Source organism: Bos javanicus, chromosome 8, assembly GCF_032452875.1.
Source record: "Bos javanicus breed banteng chromosome 8, ARS-OSU_banteng_1.0, whole genome shotgun sequence".
Classification (NCBI taxonomy): Eukaryota; Metazoa; Chordata; class Mammalia; order Artiodactyla; family Bovidae; genus Bos; species Bos javanicus.
The window spans coordinates 101117965-101144542 of record NC_083875.1 but is presented as its reverse complement, the minus strand read 5'-3'; the positions used below and the strand labels follow the sequence as shown (position 1 = coordinate 101144542).

The following is a 26578-nucleotide window of genomic DNA, read 5'->3' as shown; positions in this document are numbered from 1 at the left end:
AAAGCAGAAATAGAGACATAGCTGTAGAGAACAAACATGGATACCAAGGGGGAAAGCGGGGGTGGGGAGGATGAATTGGGATATTGGGATGAAAATATATACACTGTAGATGCTATGTATAAAAGAGATAACTGTTTATCTGAGAATCTACTGTATGGCACAGGGAACTTGACTCAGTGCTCTGTGGTGACATAAATGGGAAGGAAATTAAAAAAAGGGAATATGTGTATATGTATGTCTGATTCACTCTGCTGTACCGCAGACACTGACAGAGCAGTGTAAAGCAACTGTACTCCAATTAGAAAAGAATAATTCTTGTCTCAGAAATAGGAAGGTTATGAATGTAACCAACAAAATGATTTTCAGCTGCATGACAACCAGGGCAGCAGATATTGCCTGGACTTTTATTTCCACCAGGACTGTGTTTCATCAGGTCTCAGGCAGGGGAGGAGGGGCATTTAGGAGCACGTGTTTGGCATCCTTGAACCTTTTGTTAGGCCTTGCCCAGCTGCCATGCTTTGCACTATCAACCGCTTCCGGAGCAGAGCAGATAGGGGGAGTTACTTATTATAGGCAGGTTTCATTGTGGAAGCATTAAACAGGGGCCCCCTGGAAGCCGGCAATCTGCAGATGATAAGGATGAAGAGTCCTACGGAGGGGGCAGCACAGTTGAAACAGGATTGCCTTTTGTTAAGGGACTGCTTTGCCATGTTGGACTGTGATTTGTTGGGAGAGGGATTATTGTCATGTGGAGAAAAGGAGAAACTCATTCTGTACTCAGTGTTTATTGTAATTCCACAGAGAATGGCTTGCTTTACTTTCTGAGTAGACATAGGGACCAGAAAGTTCAAAAGCTAGGGCAGGATGACTTGGGTTTCCAGATTCAGTGGGATCTGTGATCTCCTCCCTTTATCTGGGACCTTGTCAGTTCAGTTTCATGAGCTAAAAGACTTTGTGCGCTACTGTGAACAGTTGCTTTGCTTGGCTGAGGACATTATGGTGTTAAAAACAAATTTAAAAAGGAAAAGCAAGCACTAAGAAAGTGTGGTTCCCTGCTCTCCTCAACATGGAGAGCCATGGATGAAGGTGCCTGAGATCAGGCATACAGTGATAAATATTGTAAACCGAGGTTTAAATGAAATGCCATCTGAATGTTTGAGGACAGAGAGAGTAACTGCCTTGGAGGAGAGGAAGGATTTGCAGCAGTATTCTGGCCTCATTGGCAAGTGGGTTGAGAATGTCATTCCACACAGAAGAGTCATAAGGGAGGTCTGGGAGCTACATGTGAGTGAGTGACAGGTTGCGATTTGTGGCCCCGTGGTGGTCCACTTTGGGTCCATGTTGAAGGACTAACAGGGGATCAATAAAAGGCACATCAAAGCCCTTAGCAGAGAGTAGGGACATAAGAGTGTGAGGATTGTTCCAGTGAGGCAGTGAGATTTTCAGCTGGACATTTGAGTTTGAAGTTTAGCCGAGAAGCCAGAGCGTGGCAGTATTCAGGAGTAATTGTTATATATCAGAGTAAATACCAGTGAAATTTACGTGGTAAGCTGGAGAGAAGTTTTGGAACCTGAAGAGTGATATATACTTTGTCTTTAAAAGGTGAGGATAAAAGAGGAGGCAGACATTGATTAAAGAAAACAATGGATTGGTCTGATGGAGGTAAAAATCAAGAAAATAGATGGAACTCTGGTCCTCACTTTTTTTTTAATTTTTAAAGACAGTTAAAAATTAAAATTATTAAGCAAATTTTTTCTCCTAGCTTTTTTGAGGTATAGTTGATAAAACGAATACATTTAAAGTGTACAATGAGAAGATTTGATATATGTACATGTTGTTAAAGGATTCTCCCCCATTGATATACATACAAGGTGTCTTAACAAGGGCAATAAGGCATATTTTGGTTCTTCAGGTAATTCTTCTTTCCAGAACGTGCTTAAGATAGCTTTGTCAGTTGTTAGACATTTACTGAACATCCACTAGAGTTTCTCTTGATGAGGTGGTTCTGGGATGATACAAAGGAGATAGAATTTCAGTTTGATGTTCCTTTGAGAGAAATAAAAGCCTCTGAAACAATCCATTCCAGCAAGGGAAAATAAATCCTGAAAAGAATCAGAAGGTAGGTGGTGATTTGGGGCCTGAGAGGAGCTGCAAATACAGTTGCAGGTTCTTGCTGAAATAACAAAAGTGTTGTGCATATTACTGTCATCACTGCAATAAAAGACAAGCCAAAAACCTCTCAGCCTAAGACCAGACTTTGAGAAACCCCACAGGTTTGTCATGGTGATTTATAAACTTTGGTCAAGTAAATTTAAGCTTTAATTGCTTGATGAAGGTTAAAAATAGGATACAGTACAACTTTGCTCTTTACTTGGTTAAAAAAAAAAAAAAAAGCCTATTTTAAATTAAGAATTCGTTGAATATTTCCATTTCAAGAAATTATATTGGCATGCCTTCCCTGGTGGCTCAGTGGTAAAGAATCAGACTGCCAATGCAGGAGATGTGGGTTGGATCCCCTGGGTCAGGAAAATGACCTGGAGAAGGAAATGGCAATCCACTCCAGTATTCTTGCCTGGAAAATCCCATAGACAGAGGAGCCTGGCAGGCTGCAGTCCATTGGGGTTGCAAAGAGACTCGACTTAATGACTGAACAACAAAATGTCAGGGAATTATATTGGCCTGCCTTTTTGTAGTAAGATAGAGCAAGGGGAATCTGTTATCAGCCTTTTGCTCTCTAGGCCATTATGATTCTTTAAAATTATACTCATTTCCGTTTGAAAGTTGTAAAAGCAGTACATGCTTATTTTGGTATTTGAAAAGTCCAGGAGACTTATCCATAGTTTCACTGCTCAGCGATAACTTCCTTATTCCATTTCAGGGTAACTCTTGCAGTTTTTAAAATATTTGATCATGCTGAATATTAAGTACGTATACTATTAAAATCTTTCATTTTAAATTTCCATCGACCACATGATAGTTAAATACTGGATATGTATCATATTTAATTATTTCCTGTCTCTGTTGGCTTCTTTACTTGTTTAAGGCCTTGTGGTGATGTTCCCAGAGTTCTGTCCTTACTTTAAACAGGCTCCAAGCATGAACTTACCTATAGGGCAGACTGTGTTTTCTAGCCCTTTGCCACTGCCTGTCACCTCTTCCTGGTACTCTCTGTCTCCAGGTATCCCTATGGTTGCTTTCGCCTTCGTAGTGCAGCCTTTTCTATTATCACTACATTTAAAATTGTATGCCTCTTCCCATTTATACAGCTTGCCTGATATTTTCTTCTCCATTGCATGCATTTTCTTTGGACTTCTTAGATAAGGGAAAAGATAAACTGGAAAAAAAAAAAAATCCCATTTTATTTACTGCTGTCTTCCCTGTTCTTAGTATAATACCTTGCATGTAGAACTCAAATTTTTTGAATTAAAATTTTGTTTGAACTGAAATTTTTTGAATACAAAAATGAGTATGTTTGCCACCTCCTGAGCATATTGCAGTAAATAAGACCCGGTCTTGACTGCAGGAGATTTACAATCCAGTGAGAACTACTAACAGCAACTGTGACTGGAATTAGGGAGGAAAGCAGAGTGTCCTGAAAGAATCTAACGTGGAAACTGACCTTGCCTGCAAGGGGAAGGAGGATTTCTCTGAGAAACTGGCGTTTATATGGAGGCTTGAAAGATAATTGAGTTAGGTTAGTGAGTTAGGTTAGTGAAACTGGGAAGTGAAGATAAAAGAGGAGGGAGACATTGATTAAAAAAAACAATGGACTGATCTGATGCGGGGGATGAGGGGAGTCAAGAAAATAGACGGAATTCTGGTTCTCACTTTTTTTTTCATTTTTAAAAACAATTAAAAAAAATTTTTTTTTGGCCATGCTGCGTGCTGCGTGGTTTGTGGAGTCTTAGTTCCCCCACCAGGGATGGAACCTGAGCCCCCTGCATCGGCACTGTGGAGTTTTAACCACCGGGCTGCCAGGGAAGTCCCTGTTTCTCACTTCTTGAGTTGAAATTAGGTCATTTGTTTTAAATGAAAAGTTAGGCATTGATTGACTTTGTTGTAATTTTTGATGCATACAACTTTATTTTCAATGATTTTGAAATAATCAGTATTTTAAAATTTTGAATCTGTAGTTACTGGGGGAGGAGGAATAGGAATATTCATATAAAAATCTGAAAGTGGCAATTAAAATAATAAAACTAGCTTTATTTCTATGTTTTGTGCTGATGTACTCACTAAAAATTTAAAAGAGTGTAGGGGAAGTAAACATTCTCACTTTACTGGGATTGCTACTAGTGGCTCATTCAGCCAAGTGTGACTTGGCTGAATATTGCTTTATTATTTTGTTTACAAGTCAACTTTTGCATCAACTATTAGTTTTATTTTTCATGGTAATTGAGGTCTGTACAGTTTTTACTTATTGTCTATTAAGGATTTCTTTGTTCTGAGGATGGAAAAGAACATGGTTTCTATAGGTGACAAGTGCAGATATGTTTATTAATTCAGTAATATCATTCACATCTTCTGTGTCCTGATTTTATACTTGAGCTGTCATAGACTAATAATGTTTCTTTAGCCTCTCTCTATGAATGGGCTTTTGTCAGTTTCTTTATAGGAATTTCTGTGTGTTAACATAGTATTAAATACATAAAGATTACTGTTAGGCCTTTATTATGTTTATCAGTATAAAATAACCCTCTGCATTTGAAACTACATTCTACTGTTTTCCTGATATGAATATTGCCAGTGTTTTCTTTTTTTCTTTGTCTAAAATGACTTCACTCATCCTGATTTTAAACTTTTGGTGTCTGTCATTTTTTTTCATATCATTTTGCTAGTAAGCATCATTTAATTGAATTTTAACATACCTCTTAAAGGGAAACTTACTTCTTTAATATTCATTGTTAAGACCAAAAAGTTTGGTCTTAATTCTTTAAGTTTTTTGTTTTGAGAGGTACTTTAAAATGCACTGGTTTGCTTTTTCCCACCAGTATTTAGCTGCGTTGTCTCAGATAAATTACATAATATCTCTAGGACTGCGGTTTTTTTATTTGTAAAGAAGCAACATGCACACACAAATCTGCAGTTAATGCTTTAAAAGGGCCTGGCATGCTGAACAGATGACCTGACGTTATCATTGATATATTGAGCCATATGAAATTATTTTACCGCTTTGACCTATAAAAATGGCAGCTTCCTATGGTTCAATCTAACATGCTTTCTGTCTTTTTCTATGTATCATTTGTTTCATATATCCAGAGTATTTTTAAATGGCCAAATCTGGTTTTTAGCTTACTAGTGATTATCTTTGTTTTTCAAATACATTCATAAAATCTGTTTCTCTGATTCCTGGAGAACTAAATAACTTCTGATCCCACTCCTCTGTACAGTTTACTGTGCCTTTATTTCTTTTGCCTTCTTGCCATGTCTCAATTTCCATTTTATATAAATATATATATATATATGTATATACATGCATATATATACACACACATATATATATACAGTATATATATTTCAGTGTATAACTTAAATTTCAAGTATAGACTTTAGATTTTTGCATTCTATTTTGTAATAAAGTCTACAGCAATATTTTGTATGTGTCTCTAGTTAGTTTTGAGCCTCATTTGCACTTGGGGTCCCCTTGCTTATGCTAGCTTGAAAGGTACCTCCTGTGTGGTTGAGATAATGCCCTCATCTTTATCTGGCCAGTTGTATCTTCTGTATTTCTAGGTTATACTCATGATTTTTCTGCATTCGTCAGAGTGTCTGACTTGTTGAATTTCTAAAAGTGCCGTGTGAGTTCTTTCAGATTCATATCCTTCACAGAGTGTGGTTAATGGAAATAATGCCTTGATTTTGCCAATTTTGCCATTTTGTGTACCTTAGCATTTTGGTGGGAGGTTGGGAGGAGTCATGTTGGGACATCCAGTTCAATGGCTTTCAAACTTTTTGGACCATGCCCCCATAGTTAGAAAAGGTCATACATATATGAAGAAAATGACAGTTTCATGCAGATAACTACATATGCTACTGATTTTCCCCTCTATTTGTATTGTACTCTGTTTATTTTCATTTAAAAGAAATGTTAGTCATAACTAAGGTTTGAACACACTAATCTGTTTGTGAACAGTGGTTTGAAAAACACTGATTGAGTTTGTTGCTATTCTGTGTGTAATTAGGGTTATTCATTGTTCTATAAGTCTTTATTATATACATGGTATCAATTCTTATGCTAATAGTTGGACTAGAGTGGGGAATAAAGTGGCTATTATTATAGGAGGCTTGAAACAGTCCAGTGGGAAGGAAGACATTGACCAAATGAGCACCCATCATGGACAAAATGCAATGAATGTTACAAGGGAAAAGGCACAGGGAGTTTCAAAAGAAATTATTAAATGGGGAACCTCATCTGATGTTAGGGTGATTCAGAATTTTCCTAAGAAAGTGACATTTGATTAAATCTGCAGAATGAGAAGGGATTAACTCAGTGAAGGGTCGAAGCAGGGTGTGTGAGGGATTGTAGAGTCATGGAAGAATTGGGTAATGTAAGCAAAATAGAGTACTGGAAGTGAAGGACAGACAGATGAAAGGCAGGCCTTTTAGTGTGATGAGTTGGCATTTTTGTGATACTTAGTGGGCCTCCTGTTTATGGCTTTTTTCCCCCCAATAAAAGCCAAAGAAGAATAGAAAAGATATTTGAAGGGAGATGGGTGCAAGTGTGTTGAAGCAGTTTGTGTTACAGCTATTTTGTGTATTGCTACTATAAAGCCTCTTGATGAAAGTGAAAGAGGAGAGTGAAAAAGTTGGCTTCAAGCTCAACATTCAGAAAACGAAGATCATGGCATCTGGTCCCATCACTTCATGGGAAATAGATGGGGAAACAGTGGAAACAGTGTCAGACTTTATTTTTGGGGGCTCCAAAATCACTGCAGATGGTGACTGCAGCCATGAAATTAAAAGATGCTTACTCCTTGGAAGAAAAGTTATGACCAACCTAGATAGCATATTGAAAAGCAGAGACATTACTTTGCCAACAAAGGTCTGTCTAGTCAAGGCTATGGTTTTTCCAGTGGTCATGTATGGATGTGAGAGTTGGACTGTGAACAAAGCTGAGCGCCGAAGAATTGATGCTTTTGAACTGTGGTGCTGGACAAGACTCTTGAGAGTCCCTTGGACTGCAAGGAGATCCAACCAGTCCATTCTAAAGGAGATCAGCCCTGGGATTTCTTTGGAAGGAATGATGCTAAAGCTGAAACTCCAGTACTTTGGCCACCTCATGCGAAGAGTTGACTCATTGGAAAAGACTCTGATGCTGGAAGGGATTGGGGGCAGGAGGAAAAGGGGACGACAGAGGATGAGATAGCTGGATGGCATCAGCTACTCAATGGACGTGAGTTTGAGTGAACTTTGAGAGTTGGTGATGGACAGGGAGGCCTGGCGTGCTGCGATTCATGGGGTTGCAAAGAGTCGGACATGACTGAGTGACTGAACTGAACTGAACTGAAACAGTAATAGCATTTGTTGAAGCTATGCTCTGCACTAGAAACTGTACAAAGCTCTGTGTTGCTATGGAGAAGTAGTTTTGGTTGGATTAAAAAAAAAAAAATAAAACTCCTATAGTGTAGTTACCAATCTAGTAACTATGCATGATTTGTAGGAAAGTAGACTACTGGTTAAGTTTCAGTAAGTGTCAATCTGATGATTGAATGAACATTTCATAGCTTGGTGATTTTTAAATAATGGTTTGAAATTATTGCTGCATTAGGATTTTTATTTTTTATTATTTTGCCATGATTGGGTTTTAGTATTCTTTCCCCTGCCCCCTCCTTTTAAAGTTGGGTGATGAGTTTTAAAATATTTTAAATGGCATGCATGTGTACTCAGTCATTCAATGGTGTCCACCTCTTTGTGACCCCATGGACTGTAGCCCACCAGGCCTCTCTGTCCATGGGCTTCTCCAGGCAAGAATACTGGAGTGGGTTGCCATTTCCTTCTCTGGGGGGATCTTCCCAGCCCAGGGATTGAACCTGTGTCTTTTGCATCTCTTGCACTGGCAGGCAGATTCTTTACCACAGCACCACCTAGGAAGCTGTTTTATATTGCAAATCCATAAATTAAGCAGACTGATTGAGAACTGAGCATGGCAGGTGACCATGATTCAAGTATCAGTTTTCCCACTGCTATCCATCGGGCTTTTGGCTGGACCCACCCTTTCCAGGTCTCCAGGTCCTTGTCTTGGAATAAGATATCTTGTCCACCCATGCTCAGTCGTGTCCGACTCCTTGCGACCCCATGGACTATACAGTCTATGGAATTTTCCAAGCTAGAATACTGGAATGGGTAGCCTTTCCCTTCTCCAGGGGATCTTCGCAACTCAGGGATCAGACCCACATCTCCTGCCTTGCAGGTGGATTCTTTATCAACTGCGCTGTCAGGGAAGCCCTATCTTGAAATAGAAGACTTGAAATCAGTGCACAGAAATCATTCTCCTTATCGTATTATGCAGTGACTTCATGCTTTTTATTTTCAACTTTGCTGTGTTTCATCTTTAGAGAATTGATGTTTTTGTGCCATTGAGCTAATATAGTCTGACAAGCTCAAGCGAAACATGGAAGAACTCCAGGTATTTACATCCTTATGGGTATTGTAAAGGGAGGCTCAGGTGGTATACTTTGCCATTGGCCACCAGCACTGATACTTCTGGAAACATGGAAGGCAAAGAAGAGGACTTTCCTGAACAAAGTCTTCAGACTTTAACGCCATAGTTAAATTAGCTGAAATTACATTGCTTATTAACCTTTCAGATTCAGTTCAGGTGAAAAAAATCACTATCTTAGGCTTCATGATGGATGCTTGCTTTGGGGGAAATGAGCAATATCTACGTTGTTCTATATAATCTATATTTTATAAAAACATGGAACAGTAATGATCTTGTTTCAGAAAGACTTAGAGACCTAAGGAATCCCATGGAATATTAATTCCGTTTTAATGACTATTCCACGTTTAAGGACTGTTGGGTAAAGAATGGGTTTTCTGGGGAAGAGAATGAAAGGTCCTTGGCCTTTCTTACCAGTATACTAAATCAGTTGATTAAAATGTTAGTAAAATACATGAGTTTTGGTAATTTCAAAATAATTTTCAGTCTTCCAGTCTTACTTACAAGTACTTTATTTCACTTGTTCTTATTTCTGAGGAAAACATATTTGAGGAAACAAAAGTGCATGCTTTTTCTTTTTGTGAAAGTGAAAAGAAAAGTGAAAGTCGCTCAGTAGTGTCTGACCCTTTGTGACCCCATGGGATTCTCCAGGCCAGAATGATGCAGTGGGTAGCCTTTCCCTTCTCCAGGGGATCTTCCCAACCCAGGGATCAAACCCAGGTCTCCCACATTGCCGGCGGATTCTTTACCAGCTGAGCCAGAAGGGAAGCCCACACTACCTAATTCTTTATTGGACTTCTCTAGTGGCTCAGATGGAAAAGCCTCTGCTTACAATGTGGGAGACCTGGGTTCAATCCCTGGGTCGGGAAGATCCCCTGGAGAAGGCAGTGGCAACCCACTCCAGTACTCTTGCCTGGAAAATCCCATGGACGGAGGAGCCTGGTAAGCTGTAGTCTGTGGGGTCACAGAGAGTCAGACACGACTGAGCGACTTCACTTTCACTTTAATTCCTTATTCGTAATAAATATTTATTCAGGAAGTCCAGGTAACTGGGTATTTTACTTAGTATGTTTTGATGTTGATTCATCAGCTTATCTGCCTCTATTTGCTGTTGAATATCTTCTCCCTTAGCTCACACTGTGTGGAAACCTGGCCGGTACCTCAGGTTCCTGACTGGGGACAAGGCAGGGGCAGGTCTCACAGACCGTGGTTGGAATCAGATTGGGCATAGGTCCAGGCAGGTAATAGATATGGCTGTTGCTCAAGGCTGGTACTAAGAAATAGATTGAATCGGAAGGGGTTGGAGTCATGAGGTTAAATTATGTTCAAGGCCAACAGAGGCAGGAAGCGGCATAGAGTGTTCTCCTGCACCGCCGAGTACTAACATTTTAAGGCAGGGCATCCTGGATAGCCCTAAGAGAGAAGTTGTGTAGACAGAAGTTGACTCATGGGAAAAGACTCTGATGCTGGGAGGGATTGGGGTCAGGAGGAAAAGGGGACGACGGAGGATGAGATGGCTGGATGGCATCACTGACTTGATGGACGTGAGTCTGAGTGAACTCCGGGAGTTGGTGATGAACAGGGAGGCCTGGCGTGCTGTGATTCATGGGGTTGCAAAGAGTCGGACACGACTGAGCGACTGAACTGAACTGAACTGAACTGGAGGAGTTTTATTTTCAAAGATCTGAGCATCTGTTGACCATCTCTGCTTGTTCAGGGGAACCTGGATGCTGTATCAGGACTTTATCACGATGACCTTGGGAAGCACAATCCCCACAGTCCTCCAGCGTTTGGCCACCTCACAGTGGAGAGACACAGATGACAAATTCTTGTTTGATTCAGGGATTAGAGACCTTATTGAATACCTTCTCCAGGAGCAGAAAGCAGCCCAGGTTTTGTGTCTTTCTGCAAGAGATTTCCTGTAAAGCAAATTTAACATTCCATTAGTTTGAGGGAAAATAAGTATTAATCCTGGCCAGTAGCTGTTACAACAGAGGTTAGTGGACTGTTTGGGCTTACTTAATACAGGGAGGATGCACAGAATTTTTTAACTACCTAAACACTTTCCTTTTTTTCATTTTTATCCCATTTTGATGGTGGAATAACTCAGTTGGTAGAAAACATTTCAGTAAACACATTAAAGGTTTTTTTTTTCATATTTAAAGTATTTAAAACTGTCCAACTCATTTAAAAATATTTATTTCTATGTAAAAAAGTGGCTTAGAATATTCTTAAAAATGTTTTAAAATTTACTTTTGAAACCACATCATGACAATATTTAAACAGACCTACTCATATTTGCAGTTCCCTAATGTAATATATTTTTCATTTAATCATGTTAGTTTTATAGTCTATTCCCATTATGGTCTATTTTGTGATATAATTCTACCTAGAGGTAACAAATATGTTTTTGTTTCTACTGGCCATGTTGTTAAACTATTCATTCAACCATTGTCCTTTTTTTGGACATTTAATTTTATTTCTTATTTCTTTGCTTTTTTAGAAAATACTACACTTAACAACTTTCTGTGTAATTGTCTGAGACTAAGAATGAGATCACTAATTTGAGAATAAATATCATTTGGTTTCCAAGTATGTTTAGAAAGGTTATTAAGAAAAACTCTTTAAATTACGCAACTAGTATGTGTTCATTGTACAAGACAAAAATATAAAAGAAGGAAAAAAAGTAGTTGTAGTCCCCTCCGAGGTAGCCATTGTTAACTTTATGTGACATTTCCTTCTAATATTTTCTCTGCACATTTTGCTAACTGGTTGAAATCCTACCAAGTAGCATCGAGTATCCTGTTTTTTGTCTTAACAGTATATCATAATTAGAGGTGACCTTACTTCCGTTTAGTAGCTTTACTTCACTGCAGTGAACACTTTTGTGTGTGTGAGGCTTTGTCTGAGTTTCAGAGGATTTGTTTGGGATAGATCCCCATTTCTAGAATTTACTGCTTCAAAAGATAGGGATGATTTTTTGACTAGTGGTGAGAAATGATTAATTTCCAGAAACCAATGGTAATACTTCATACTCTTTTCAGCAGAATTTGAGAAAATTTGAAAAATAGAAATCTTCCTGAACGAAATGTAGGTTTGTGAAACTTGGAAAATGATCAGAGCAACAGGAAGCTTTGGTAGTGAAATTGATCAGACTTATTGATGGATATGCCCCTCTCCGCTGCAGTGATACTCTTCACTCCTCCACAGTTTTGTATTAACCAGCTTTCCTTAGTCCTGTACCCTTCCAGTGCACAGATTTTAATGTGCAATAAAACATGTTGGTTTTAACTGCATTTACTCTCTCAAATGATTGTGGAATATTCCAGGTTAATATGCTTCTGCAAAAGAAGTGGTTAACTACTAGGAAATGAAACAAAATGGATAGCAGAGAATTAAAAATTGAATAGTATTTATACCTGTGCTTGTTCTGTATGTACTCTTTGTATTAGTCTCCATAAACTTTATTTTTCTCCAGATGTCATTGGTCTTGAGGCCAGGGACGACTTTTGCTCTTTGGGGGAAATTAAGTGAACTTCCTTAAGATATAGTTAATTTACCGTTTCATCCATAACTAGAAGTAATCACATGAAATTCAGTTCAATTTTCCATTCAATTGTTGATCATTTATTAGACTCCAGAAATACAAAGGTGAGTAAGATGGAGGCCTTGTCTTTAAAAAAACTCAAAAGCAGTAGAGCTGCAAACTGAATGAAAAATACTGTGTGATGAATGCATTGCTGAAAAGTAGTTACCTGTATATTTCCCTACTGAAAATAAATTTAGTAAGCACAGGAAAGAAATGCAGGAAGAGAAAGTGAGAGTGTGAGTTTCAGCAGAGACCAAATCAGAGTGGCCCCCTCAGGGTCCTATTCACACATTTGGAAAAGACCACACAGTTCACTGTCCTTGCTAGAAGGGGACACGAAGAGGAAACACAGTCAGCTGTATGATCCAGAGAGCCTGTGAGGATAAGGGCTGAAAGGGGCACAGCTCTTCATGGTGCTGGGAGGAGAGAGGATTTTAATGGTTCTTTAAACATTTAGTATGTTAATATAATGAGCAATGTCTCCAAACACAGTCTTTACAATGAATATAACTGTTGGAGTAAGGGGAAAAAACACAACAGCGTTGCTCAACAGAGGTCAATGGCATCATGCCAAAGCTTGTCTCAGAAAAGCAGTTCTGTGGGAGCCAAAGCTAGACAAGTAGCTCTTGGCTGATGTGGCTCTATCCAAGGATTATTCACATTCCTTGTGCAATGATAGGCTAGATACCTTTCAGGATAAGCCTGTGAATGTTATTCCTTGAAAGGAATATTTTTGCTAATATTGAGTAACAGTGAGTTCAAGATTATATAGCTCAACTCTGCATCCTTTCCTTGTAGTCAGATAAGTGGGGACTGAGTGTTTTACGAGTCAGCCCTACTGGATAGCACAAACAAGGATCAGTCTATGACCTCAGGCTATGGGAATAACTACAGGCATGTTCGGTAATCTCACTTCAAGGAGTAGAAGGAAGAGAGATGAAGGCCCTGACATTTTATGCCTTTGGCTGGAGTTTGCAAGACTGGCAGTCTGTGTGCTACATGGATTTGGCTCCATATGTATTTTCTTTGTTCAGTATAAGGTTTTGAAAGGTGACATATCCAAGAAGGGATTATGATTGGTTCTTATTATGCAAAGTTAAGATATGTTTTTACTAGATACTTCTTTTATTTATGATGCCTGGGTGGTCCCTAGAGATATTTGTGTTTGTCACACCTGCCAAATTGCAGTTACAGTATAAAGGGAAGTTTGTATAACTTTCAGAGACAGCGTAAAACAGGTAGTGATTACTCTGGGTGGGGAGGAGGATCATAAAAGGTTTTCTGAAAAGGTGGTTCTGAGGCTGGCACTGGAAGGATGAAGGGGGCATGGGATTCAGACAAGGGAAGGTGTTCCAGGAAGAGCCAAGTACATGTGTAAAGACACTTGTGTGGTCAGCATTATGTGTTAGGTGAGCTTTCAGTAGAAACTGATGCTTCATGAACAGAGTATGGTATTGCTGTAGTGGGAAATGCTGGAGGACTCAGTATTCTGTGCTCAAGGAGTTGAACTGGAAACAATAGGAAACTACGGAAGTATTTAAAATTGAGCATTGGCATGCTAGATTTCTGTTCTGGGAAGATTATTCCCACACAACCAAGGGAAGTGGTGGTCGGTGGAAGGGACTTAGAATATGTTGCTGCTGCTGCTGCTGCTGCTGCTAAGAGGAGATAATTAGGGCCCCAATTAAGGCAGTGATCGTGGGTTTAGAGGGAGGGAAGCAGATGTGAAAGATGTTTAGGAGGAAGAGTTGACACCATTGAGTGAATGAGTAAATATGTAGGTGGAGTGGGGGAGGTGGGTAGTAATGGTGAATGAATGGTGATTCCATTGACCAAGATGAAGAAGGAGGAGAGTAGGGAGGGTATGGGAAGTGTATGAATTTTCTAGGGCTGCCAGGACAAAGTACCACAGATTCAGTTTAATTCAGTTCAGTCGCTCAGTCGTGTCCGACTCTTTGCGACCCCATGAATCGCAGCATGCCAGGCCTCCTTGTCCATCACCAACTCCAGGAGTTCACTCAAACTCACGTCCATCGAATGGGTGATGCCATCCAGCCATCTCATCCTCTGTCGTCCCCTTTTCTTCCTGCCCCCAATCCCTCCCAGCATCAGAGTCTTTTCCAATGAGTCAACTCTTCACATGAGGTGGCCAAAGTACTGGAGTTTCAGCTTTAGCATCATTCCTTCCAAAGAACACCCAGGGCTGATCTCCTTTAGAATGGACTGGTTGGATCTCCTTGCAGTCCAAGGGACTCTCAGGAGTCTTCTCCAACACCACAGTTCAAAAGCATCAATTCTTCGGTGCTCAGCTTTGTTCACAGTCCAACTCTCACATCCATACATGACTACTGGAAAAACCATAGCCTTGACTAGCTGGACCTTTGTTGGCAAAGTAATGTCTCTGCTTTTCAATATACCACAGATTAGTGTAACTTAAATAATGGAACATTTTCGTACAGTTGTGGAGGCTAGAAGCCCAAGGTCAAAGTGTTGGCAGGATTGGTTTCTTTTGCGGCGTCTCTTGGCTTGTAGATGGGTCCCTTCCCTGTATCTTCATTTGATCTTTTCCCTGTGTGTGCTTGTCTGTGTCCAGATTTGTGAGTGCTCACAGCTGTATGAGTGTATACTTTCAGTTAGAAAGGGGATTTTGAAGTGTCAGGGGCCAGTTCTGGGTAATGAGGGGCTAAGCAGAGAGGTCAGTTTTGGGGAAATGTTGAAACTACCCTTTTCTTGTAAGGACACCAGCTGTATTGGATTAGACCTCATTTTAACTTGATTACCTCATTAAACACCCTGTATCCAAATTTGAGGTACTCAGTGTCAGGCCTTCACCATATGAATCTCTGGGGACAGTTCAGCCCTTGACAGGAAGGATGAGGGTCATAGTTAGCACATGTTGGATTTGAGATCCCTGTGGATATGCCGTGGTGGTTCTGGAATGTGTTTAGAGATGTGAGAGCCCAGCTCAGAAAATGCTCCAGATTTGGTAGTTAAAACCTGGGAGCACATGAAGTTATCTTGGATTGAGGTACCCAACTTTGTCTTATTTTAAGAATTGCCCAAGAGGGGGTCTTTTAGAATAAACCCCATGTAGGGTCCCACTTGAGATGCGTTGACCCCGTCTTAGGGACAGAAGCTGAAGCAGCCACCTGGTGATTCTAACGTGCGTCCCAAGTTTGAGAGGAGTGTCTGGGGAGTGTGATGTGTGAGCCAGAGAAGATGTATCAGAGATGTCCAGGATCACTCTAGTAATGGGTGGGAAGGGAGAAGAGCAGAATTTAAAAGCCTTCTTGCCTGATGTCCACTAATTTCTCCATGAAGAATATGAAAGTTATGGAGTTTATTTGAGAGGATAAGGGCTTAGAAGAGATACTGGGGGAAATGGAAGAGAGCCAAGGACAGTGACACCATAGCGGTTGTTATTGTGGGCTCTGCTGAGATGAAAGTGTCTGATGAGCAGTGCCCTCTTCATCTTGTCCATACGTTTTCTCTGTGGGGGGCCTCTGGAAGCTGTGAATGGGGGCAGAACAGGAAGTTTGGAGTTTGATCCAAATTGAGGTGTTAAAAGGCAGAAGGGAATGTGGTAGGTAGCAGGCTGGCGGCGGGGTGGCCTGTGACATTTAGGCTGAATGTTCTGGGAACTGAGGCTGGATGGGCTGATAAACAGGGGAAAATGGAGGGGGCAGGAAGCTGGATATTTTGACATCCAAGGGCAGACAGAGTGTATGTGAGTGCTCACAGCTGTACGGACGTATAGTTCCAGTTAGGGGATTTTGGAGTGTCAGGGGCCAGTTGTGGATAATGAGGGACTAAGCAGAGAGGTCAGATGTGGGGACATGTTGAAACTACCCTTGGTATTGACTTGCGTGCTAAGTTGTTTGAAGGAGGGAATGGAGGGTAGGAGGGATTTACTGGATAGCCTTTAAGGTCTCTTTCAGCTTTATGATTCAACAGAATGTCTTTTTTTTTTCTTTGAGCCACTGCTATCATTTTTTTCTCCCTCCCTTTAGTTGTTTTGGAATCAGACTGCAGCAATCTGGAAAGTAGCCATTTAACACATATTTTTATTGATCCCCTTGTAATTGTAAATATTTGATGATGGCCTCTTTACACGCCTTTGGAATCTGTTCATGCGTGTGTCAGAGGGTTCACGCAGGGTGAAAGTGGTGCATTGGTCAGAAACGTCCCCACCAAACAGCTGGCTTCTGGGGCCTGTAATGAGGAATTACGACAGGAAGGAGAGGAGTTACTGAAGTTATTTTAAGGTAACGTTAGTTGGATTCACTGCTTACCGCATGGGAAAGGTCATCGTTATTACATTTACCATTTCGGGTTTGGAGTTTAACCTCTTTATTGTGGATTTGTTGGTCCTGGGCACTTTAGTTTTGTGGTAGGATGTTTTGTCTGCAGTTTGCATCTGTATTTGGAATGAGAATGAAGTATCGTTTTTAAAACCAGGACCCAAAACAATGGAAACAATTGTGAGGGCACATCTTATGTTCAGTGGTAGAATTTCTCATGGATACTGGAGAAGATAAATTTGATTCTCATCCTGGCATATAAAAACGACTCATAGTTGTTGCAGCAAAGGCAGATGTCAACAGCTTTGATTTTGAGTTTGCTTATTTGGGGAAAAACATTTTCTAAATCACATCATGCTTAGTATCAATACAGAAACTCAAGAGTGAAACTCCAGAACTTTCACAAGGCTATGGGCTGAATCCAACTGGTGTGTCCTGTACAGTCACAGAAATCCCCCTCATCTGTTGCCTGGGGTTTAATTCTTTCTCTCTTCTCATTCCTTACCTTTCTTTTCTTCCTTCTTCTAGCAAGGTCCTCCACATTGAATAGTTTCTCAGCTTTTTACCACCCACCTTTAATGATCAAGTGCCTTAGGATATTTATTTCCCTGAAGTCAGCCCTGTCTCACACTCTGCCTTTCTCTCATCCTCCTACTACATCACATATACTGTTCTCCCTTCAGGGACAAGTTTGGACTGGAACTGAAAGAAGGGATTATCAGGATTTGGTTCTAATCCCACTTTAACCATCAATTGAAACCAGCCCACATCGTACTAGTCATTTTGATCCTGCCTTTATGGACCTACAGGAGAAGGAGAGGATGAGAGAGGATGGATGGATTTGCGTATGGTGAAGTGGTAACCATTTTGGCAACCATGAAGGTAGGGTGTTGGTTCTCACCTTTTACTTTGCATCAGAATCACCAGGGAGCATGTTTGCCATGCTAAGTCCTGGGCCCTCTCACAGAGATTCCGATTCAGGCAATCTGGGAAGAACTCAGGATTTTGTATTTTTAACGAACTCAACTGAGAGACTTGTAGGACTTTAAATTTTAGAATTCTCAGCTTCGCAGTAATAGCATTTTTCAGGGCTGGACCCACTTGAAATGGCTGTTAACTCCAACTGTAGACTTTATTTCATGATAGTGTGTTCTCTAAACATGTCATATGTGAAAATTAAAGTGAAAGCAAGTGAGATGTTGGTTTCACCATGTCTGGGTTGGCCAGAAGCACACAGCAAGGGTACTCTACTGTGGTTTAGACGTTGTCCTTTAAAGAATATGTGTATCTCAGTGGAGAGTGGAAGGAGCTGGTCAAGGATCTGAGAGAGAAGAATTATGAGAAAGGAAAGGAATAAATGGGTGACTCGATCTCTGCCTTCATTTGCCTGATCCACCTTCCAGTGTTGGAAAGGTGAAATTCAGTTTGATTACAGAAGAGCAGCTGGGTCCTCTTGATGGGCTTTTCAGCCAGGTGACTTGAACCACATTTAAGGGAATTTCTAGTGAGCAATTTGCCCAAGGACTTCATGGCTGGCCTTGGAAGGGAGTGAGCTTCCTGTCCTGGAAGTGTTCCAGCTGATACTGGAGAATGTAGATAAGATGAGAGCGCTGGGGAAGGGGTGAAGCTAGATGAAGCTCAGCGGTTTCCTTCCAGTTGTGAGATGCTACTTATTTTATGAACAACACACTTAAAAATTTTTAGGATACTGTTCAGGAATCCAAAGCTAAAATAAATCTAAGTAAACTCTAGCTGGTCGATGGATTATACACACACCACACACACACACCCCACACCATCTTAGACTCACAAATGATAAATGCCAGGCTAGTTTTGGGTTGTCTTTGAAGTTTATTATTTGCAGGTGTAGAAGCTCTTAGTTTTAGCTTGTAACGTTTCGAGACATGAAGTGCTGTCTTGAACTGTCTTTGATGATTTGATGTTTATACATAAGGTCTGCTGTGAATTTGGAAGGCACTGCAGAGTCACTCTTTTAAAGATCAGAGGAAGGCTGGATGAAATAAATTAAGAGTTTTTTCTCGATATTTTGTAGATTCTTATTCTTTGCCTAGAGATCTGCCTTCAGAGAGCTGCTTATGGAAAGAGGGAGAGTCGTGGCATTTCGTGTGAACTCATGAGCCAATGTGAGGTTTTCCTATCATTAGCTAATAACATATATTTAAAGTCACATAAAAGTATGTTGCCTATGGTTTGTATTTTATTTCTGAATAAATTAGAGATTAAAATCTGTGGTTTCTAGTTCAAGGATATTGTACATAAACACACAAATCATGTATCTGATGTGGATTTTGATGTCATTAAAGAGAAGTGGCAGCAGCCAGGCATTATTAGCTTTCCCCCCTTTTTCTTAGTTGCATCAGTCTTTTGCCTTTATGTTGAAAGGCCACAGTAGATGTTGACTTTCCCCCTCTAACTGCCAATAATTGTAAAATGTGAAATGTTTTTAGATAGGTAGTTTCAGCCCCTGTCTTTTTTCCTGGTTCTCTTGCTTTCACTGCTCTTGTTCCCAAGACTCAAAATTGAGGCCAGATGTGTGTCAACATTGAGGAACCCTGACTGGCTCTCTTGTTCTCTCCCTCCTTGATATTAATGCACGAAGGGAACTGCGACACCAGGCCACTGTTAGTGTTCCAGCATTTCTGCCTGTTGTTCTCTTGCAGGTTCTGAATGAGATTGGCACGTATTCTTGTTGTGTGCTTTAAAATGTGAATATTTAAAGCAGCACTTTCTGATAACACCGTAAGTCTCTGAAAACATTATATATAAATATATGGATATGCTGCAGATTTTCAATTTTGATTATTTTATTTTGGGAGGAGGGTTGAATGTTTCTATTTTTATTTCTTTATTGGCGTATGAAAGTGTTAGTCACTCAGTCGTGCCCGACTCTTTGCAACCCCATGGACTGCAACAGTCTCCTCTGTCTGTGGGATTTTTCAGGCAGGGATACTGGAGTTGCTTTTTCCTTCTCCAGAGGATCTTCCCGACCCAGGGATCGAACCTGAGTCTCCTGCACTGCAGGCAGTTTCTTTACCGACTGAGCTATGAGGGAAACCCTATTGGACTACAGATGATTTATAAAATTTTATTTTTTAAATGAGATTTTCTTGTATAACATTTTACTCAGAATCTAAGGCTAAATGACTCATCTATGTATCTACATGCGTATGTTAAAAATTGTTTTAACAGTGAAACAATAAATGAAAAGGTATAAAATGTAAGCAATAGAAACAACAGAAATCAAATTTTGTGAAATATAAAAATTATAAAGCATGCTAAGCATCCATAATAAAACCACTTTTAATGTTTTTAAATATCAGTTCTTTCCCCCTCTGTATTTGTACTTATGATTTGGTTGTTGATTGCAAACTGTAGGGGAAAATCCAAATTCTTAGAAACTAGGAATACTAACTCTTAATATTTTTGGTATATGTCTCTTCATATATTTAAATACATTGATATATTTTATGTTGTTAAAATTTTAATTTTTAGTAATTTTCTTATTTTAAAAGTGATACATATATAATTCAGAACCTTTGAAAAGATAAAAAACATAAATAAAAATTTGACAGAAGTCTTTCCACTTAAAAATAAACATTAACCATTTTTAAACTTTTTTTTCCAAGTGTGAAAGTGAAAGTCACTCTGTTGTGTCAGACTCTTTGCAACCCTATGGACTCTACATGTATATACATGTATATGTAATTCCATGGAATTCTCTAGGCCAGAATACTGGAGTGGGTAGCCTATCCCTTCTCCAGGGGATCTTCCTGACCCAGGAATCGAACCGGGGTCTCCTGCATTGCAGGCAGATTCTTTACTAACTGAGCTATCAGGGAAGCCCTTTGCAAGTATGTGCATCTATAAATGCATACTTTTTACAAAATTATAAATACTAGAGTATATAGTTGCTTTGTAGGTTTTTTATGGTTAAAAAAAACTTAGAATGTATAAAACTTTTCTTTTGGTAATAATGGCACTATTAAGTTTGTTTTGGTTTGATCTTGCTGTTTCTTATATCTGAGGATTCATATCTACCACCAGTTCTGGGACATTTTTGTTCATTAGTTCTTAGAGTAATACTTCTGACAGTTTTGTGGTTTTGACTCTCCATTTAGATGATTCTGAGACCTTTTCAGTATCATTCCTGCCTATGAACCTCACTTTCAAATTCTCATCTCTGAGGCTCTGTCTGTTCTGTGTGATTTTTTTGGGTAGTAACAGTCTCATTTACTAATTTTCTCACCAGTTGCACTTAATCAGATATTTATCTCATGCACTCATTTGAAATACTATGGTTTTCATTGCTACAAACTCCATTTGAATCTTTTTCAAATTTGCATGGTCTTAAAAAAATTGCTATTCTTTTACTACATCCTCTTGTTAAACATATTAAACATTTTTATTTTATAGTCTGTATCTGATAATTCCATTTTCTGTAGACTTTATAGGTCTGATTCTGCTATTTGTTGTGTCTCTGGTATGTTCTGGCTTCTTCATGCATTCTGTGAATTTTTTTTTTCCTTTTTGTACATGAGCTCATGTTTCTAGGAACTTTTCTTCTAGTAATTCTTTGGGAACTTAAGGTGAAATATAAAAAACTTGTATTTGCTTCTGCTGCTGCTGCTAAGTCGCTTCAGTCGTGTCTGACTCTGCGCGACCCCATAGACGGCAGCCCATCACGCTCCACTGTCCCTGGGATTCTCCAGGCAAGAACACTGGAGTGGGTTGCCATTTCCTTCTCCAATGCATGAAAATGAAAAGTGAAAGTGAAGTTGCTCAGTCGTGTCCGACTCTTCCCGACCCCATGGACTGCAGCCTACCAGGCTCCTCCGTCCATGGGATTTTACAGGCAAGAGTACTGGAGTGGGGTGCCATCGCCTTCTCCGGTATTTGCTTCTACTGATGCCTTAAGGGCACTATCAGTTCATGTCCACATCAGTTTAAATATCAGTTGAGTTTTTTGGGTGGCTATAGCAATTGTATGAATTCACGCCTCCAGTGTAATATTAGGGGCAAGTGTCTGGGTATAAAACTTCAGAGAAGGCGCCTTCCTGCCTAGATCCAAATCTGAGACAGTCATGTTTCTTTATCCTCTCCCTATGTGACATGCGTTAGTACTTTTCCCCCTTTACACTATTGAGGGTGAAATGTCCCAGCTTTTTGATCTGACTTTAACTTCCCACTTGATTTCTGCTTGTAAAAGTCAAAACTAGGGTCAAGTGGGATTGGGATACACCTGGTTGCTAGGTTATGTGTTCTTCTACCTTGACTGATGTCTTGACATATTTTGGCTTCTCTGGAGGTCTGTTACTTTTTGGCCAACTTGGCTAAGCATTTGAAAAGGTGGATAGGGATGTATGTGTTGTGTATGTGTGTGTGTGTGTACACATTTTCATATGTTCACACACCCAGCAGTTTTAGCTGTTTTTGTATTGGGAGAGTTTTCAGGGTATTTTGTCTTCAGTATTCCTGGAAAGGAAGCCTACAATATGACTTTTTAATAGTAGGGCATAATTCATCCCTCAATTATATTTTTATTTACTTAAATAATCTTCTTCCTTGGAACCTTAGGTTGCTTTCAATTTCCGTTACAAAGGATGCCTTCATTTAGATATCTCAGCGTAGGTTGCTGATGTTTCCTCAGGATAAATACCTTGAAGCGAAATTGCTGGGTCAAAGGGTATACTTGTCTGGTTTTTGATAGATATTACCAGAATCACCCTGAAGGATGAGGGTAATTGTTCCACACTGAAACTTCCTAACACAGCACTTGCAAATGCCACACTTCTTTAACCACTGAGTATTACACACTTAAGTCATCAACATTCTAGGGGAGATGGCATTTTATTTTTAAAATTCAGATTTCTTTTGTCATTGGAGAGGTTAAGCGTAACTTTTTCTTAGCATTGAACATTTGTATTTCTTATAAAGTTTGGGTTCATGTTTATAATCATTTTTCTTCTAGGATGCTTATGTGCAGATTTTTAGTTTAAATTATATACTTAATATATAGAATTCTTTAACAATTTTAAGATATTAATGGCTTTTCATAAGACTTTTTTTCAGTGTGCATTTATTTTTCTTAAATATAAAGAAGCTTTAAATGTTAGTCCACTTTATCAATCTTTTAGGCTTCTTATTTTGGCATTATGCTAAAATAGCCTCCCCCTACTCTAGGATTATATAAATGTTCTATTATGATTTCCCTTAGGTATGTTAAGGCTTTGTTTTTCATTGAAAATTTATTTAGTTGTTTATGTAATGGGAAGGTCTGTCTCTCACTTTATACCATTGTGGATTTCTCATTCAGGTTGATTTGCTTGTTCCTGTTTGGTGGTATGATTTAGATAAAGCCAGATCGTTTGGGAATTTCTTCATGTTGAGGCCGTAACTTCTGAAAATGGAAATGACACAGTATAGAATTGGCATGATATGAAATTGGAAATGTAGATGTTGATGTAGACAGTGGTGACTTCCAAATCCGTGATGAGAAAAGCAGGGAAATGTGTTAATAAAGAGGGAATGAGTTAAGGGATGTGGTAAAGAAGACTGCTTCCCAGTGGTTCGGTGGTAAAGAATCTACCTGCCAATGCAGGAGATGTGGGTTTGATCTCTGGGCTGGGTAGATCCCCTGGAGGAGGAAATGGCAACCCACTCCAGTATTCTTGCCTGGAAAATCCCATTGACAGAGGAGCCTGGCAGACTACGGTTCATGAGGTCACTAAGAGATGGACACGACTGAGCACACAATAGAAAGAAGGTTAACTCTCAGGCTTAACCGTCATGGGGTCATCTTCCCACCCGTTTCTGTTTTCTGTTGTCCTAATTGCCATTGGAAATAGAATGTGTGGGATGGACAAAAAGGCTCTTGAATTGTCGGGGTTTGCAATGATTTGAAAAAGCTGGGGAGACTTTATATTACTTACACTTTGTTTTTTGTGTGATATGGTTTTTCTGCATGTGGTGGGTGCTCAATCAGTATTTGTTGCATGAATGAATGAATGGAGATTGCCTGGTTAGGAAATAGAGCCAGGTTTAAATACTGTGTATTTTGGAGTAAACCAATTGTTTGGTTCATTTTTTATTTCTAGTGGCTCTCTGCATTCTTCTTTTGTCCACCATGCCTTTTATAAGGACTGTCTGCCAGACACACTGAACATTAGGATAAAAAAAAAATAATTATGGTGCTGACTTTGTCCTCAGGGAGCTCAGATCCAGTAATTGCTTCACAAATGGATAGAGTTTAGTGCAATGAAGCTGTCTCTTATGTGCATGGTACAGAGATGATGTTATATAAGAGGGCATGCCTGACATGATATAAGAGGGCTGCTGATGTGAATGGCAGGGGGTGACTAAGAAGGAGACTTTTGAGACTTGATAATGAAAGGTTGAAAAATAAAGGAGAGTTTACCTTGTGGATAGGTAGTGGAAGAGGGCATTCCAATCCGTGAAAATAGACCATGAAAAGATAGGAAATAATATGGTGTTTTCTAGGAACTCCAGGTGGTTTGGTTGGTGAATAATGGATGATGAGGCAGAGGCCAGATCATGGGAGGTCTTGTGGTGTGTCTGAAGGAATCTGAAGTTTGCTTCTTCCCTCCCTCCCAATTGTTAACAATTGAAAGGATTTCCACAGTTTATTTCTTTTTTTTTTCCTAGTTAGATCATTAAGGGAGGTTAAACTGGAGAGAGACAAAGCAGTGAACTAAGATTAGAGATAGAGACCCTTACAATTGTCCTAGGGAGATGACCTGAACTAAATAAAGTGACGGTGGGGGCTGGAGGAGAAAGAATGGATTTGAATTCATTGAAAAGTGTAGTCAACAGGATTTAGCAACATGCTCAGTGTAGGAAAATAAGTTGTGTTTGGGCTATTTTTGAATTGGAGGTTTTAAAATTATAGACGGGTCAGTTGGAGTGTGGGAGATTATGTTCTGGACTTGCGATGCACATTTAAGCACCATCAGCCTGCAAGTGTTTGTGGGATCCATTGCTATGAATAAGATGGCCTAGGGAGAGTTAGCACCAGTAGGAAAGGGCTAAGCAAAGGACTTGGGGGTGCACCAACATTTCCGGACTCTCACAGGAAGAGCATCCTGCAAAGAGGCCTGAGAAAAAGCTAGCAAAAAGTTGGATAGGAATCAAAGGAGCATACAGTCATTAAGTAGGGCAAGTTTTTAAGACAGTGATTAACAATGTAAAAATGTCGTTAAAGACACAAGATAAGGACGCAGAAATGTCCTTATTTAGAGGAAAGGGATCTTCGCTCAAAATTTTGAGCAGTGAGGGCAGAAGCCATGGTGCATCATAAGAGGATGCAGAAGAAGTGAGCGCAGACTGTTCCTTTAGTGTTCTTGGCCTTGAAAAGGAAGAGGGTGGGGGAGGGGGCAGGGAGCTGGGGAAGAGGAAGTAGTGGTAGTTGGGGTCAATAAGTATTTCTTTCTGTATTCTTTTTAAGTGGGAATTATACCATGTTTTTATTCTGAGTGCTAGGAACTGAAGAGAGAACAAAGCTGAAGGTCCAGAAGACCGAATAATTGAATGAAGTCAACTTTGGTTCTAAACTCCACATGGCCAACTGGGGACAGGGATGGGTGGGAGAAATGTCTTACAAAGTCAGTGTTAGCCAAAACTGGTGATGGTTCCTATCATTGGAAGATACAGGTTTTCAAGGCAAGCATTTCACCAGTGCATATGGGCATAAACATTGGTAACTGTCTGGTAGCTATCTATTGGTGTGTGCTACATGCAGCCTTGATTATGTCCTCGTGGAAAAATTAGTTGGATGTTTTCCCCTAAGTCTGAATAGTTGGAATAACCTTTATTGGATCACTGATATATCTTTAACACTACAAACAGTATAAGAATGTTAAATTGTCTTTGGAATAATATTCAGAGGTGTTTGTAAGTAAATTTGGTTACATTTGGGTTATTGCTAAACAGCCCAATTCTGATTTCCATTACATTCTTGTTTCTTTGAACTACAAGAACCTGAAGTACAGTCAAAGTTTTGGGGGATGATTACTAAGGTATGTGGCTCCAGTATCCTGTCTTCACCTCCACAAAGACTGTCTAGTTTTCATGCTCCAGCTCTATGGGGTCGTGCTTCTGAGAAGGAAGGAAACTCCTGACCCCATCAAGTTGCATGGGTACCCGGACGACGCTGTCCATTCTGTGATTGCTGCCACCACTTTTTAGTTACTGCCCCTTGAGGAATCGTTCACCTTACTCTATTGAAACACCTTGAAACAGAGAGTTTTCTTTTAAAGTAGGAAAACTCTTTAAGCTATTTTCAGAGATGTCTGCATGTTTATATCTCTGTTTAGGGCCAAAGATAGCCTTTCTCTTTCAATTAGTGGTACCTTCCATTAAGCAAATCACATTAGCTTACCCCAGAGGATGGGCTCTAGGGTGTCTTATGTGGCACCATGCTGGTGTCACTCTTGCCAGCCTTTAGCTGAACAAGCACTTGTGTGCCCCTGTGAACTGTCTCCGACCGTGGAGTGCTCTGGATTGTCTACTAAAATCCAGGGATTGGGGCAGCCATAGTCTCTCCTTCTCTGTTTGAGAATGGGTATCTGTGGTTTAAATACTTTCCTGTAGAACCACAGGACTTAGGATTTCCGTTCTAAATGACCTGGATTCTCAGAGTTCCTGATTTAGGTGTGCAGATTAGCTTCTTAGAACCAGAACTTGTTTATTTGCACAACCCTAGAACTTTGAAGTTTGGAAGAACCACGTATTTCTAGAGCCTGTCTTTTGTGTTCCTCTTTTACTGATTGTTCTTTGTTCTTTTGGCCTTGGCGGGAAACATCCTCTCTCTATTTGTGGCTTTAGATCCTCTGGCTTATCTGACTTTGATTAGGGATAAAAGAATGCCTTCCTATCTAGCTCTCACAAGACAGTGGATATTGCTTTACACTCACCCTCACTGTTCCCCATCCTTTTTTTTTTTGTAATAGTTTAATTTTTTAAATTGAGATTTAATTGACGTGTAACATTATG

The 26578-nt window shown here is 39.8% G+C and overlaps 1 protein-coding gene across 4 annotated transcripts in view; it reads left to right on the top strand.

The window, feature by feature from the left end:
• LPAR1 (lysophosphatidic acid receptor 1) overlaps positions 1-26578 on the top strand; it is a 167798-nt gene that overhangs the window by 8886 nt on the left and 132334 nt on the right. The window contains exon 2 of one of the 4 annotated variants that reach the window (XM_061426477.1): positions 17233-17431. The exons of the other annotated variants lie outside the window; for them this stretch is intronic. The gene's annotated coding sequence lies outside the window, so the exon portion shown is untranslated. The remainder of the gene's footprint in view (positions 1-17232; positions 17432-26578) is intronic. 4 annotated transcript variants of the gene reach the window in all.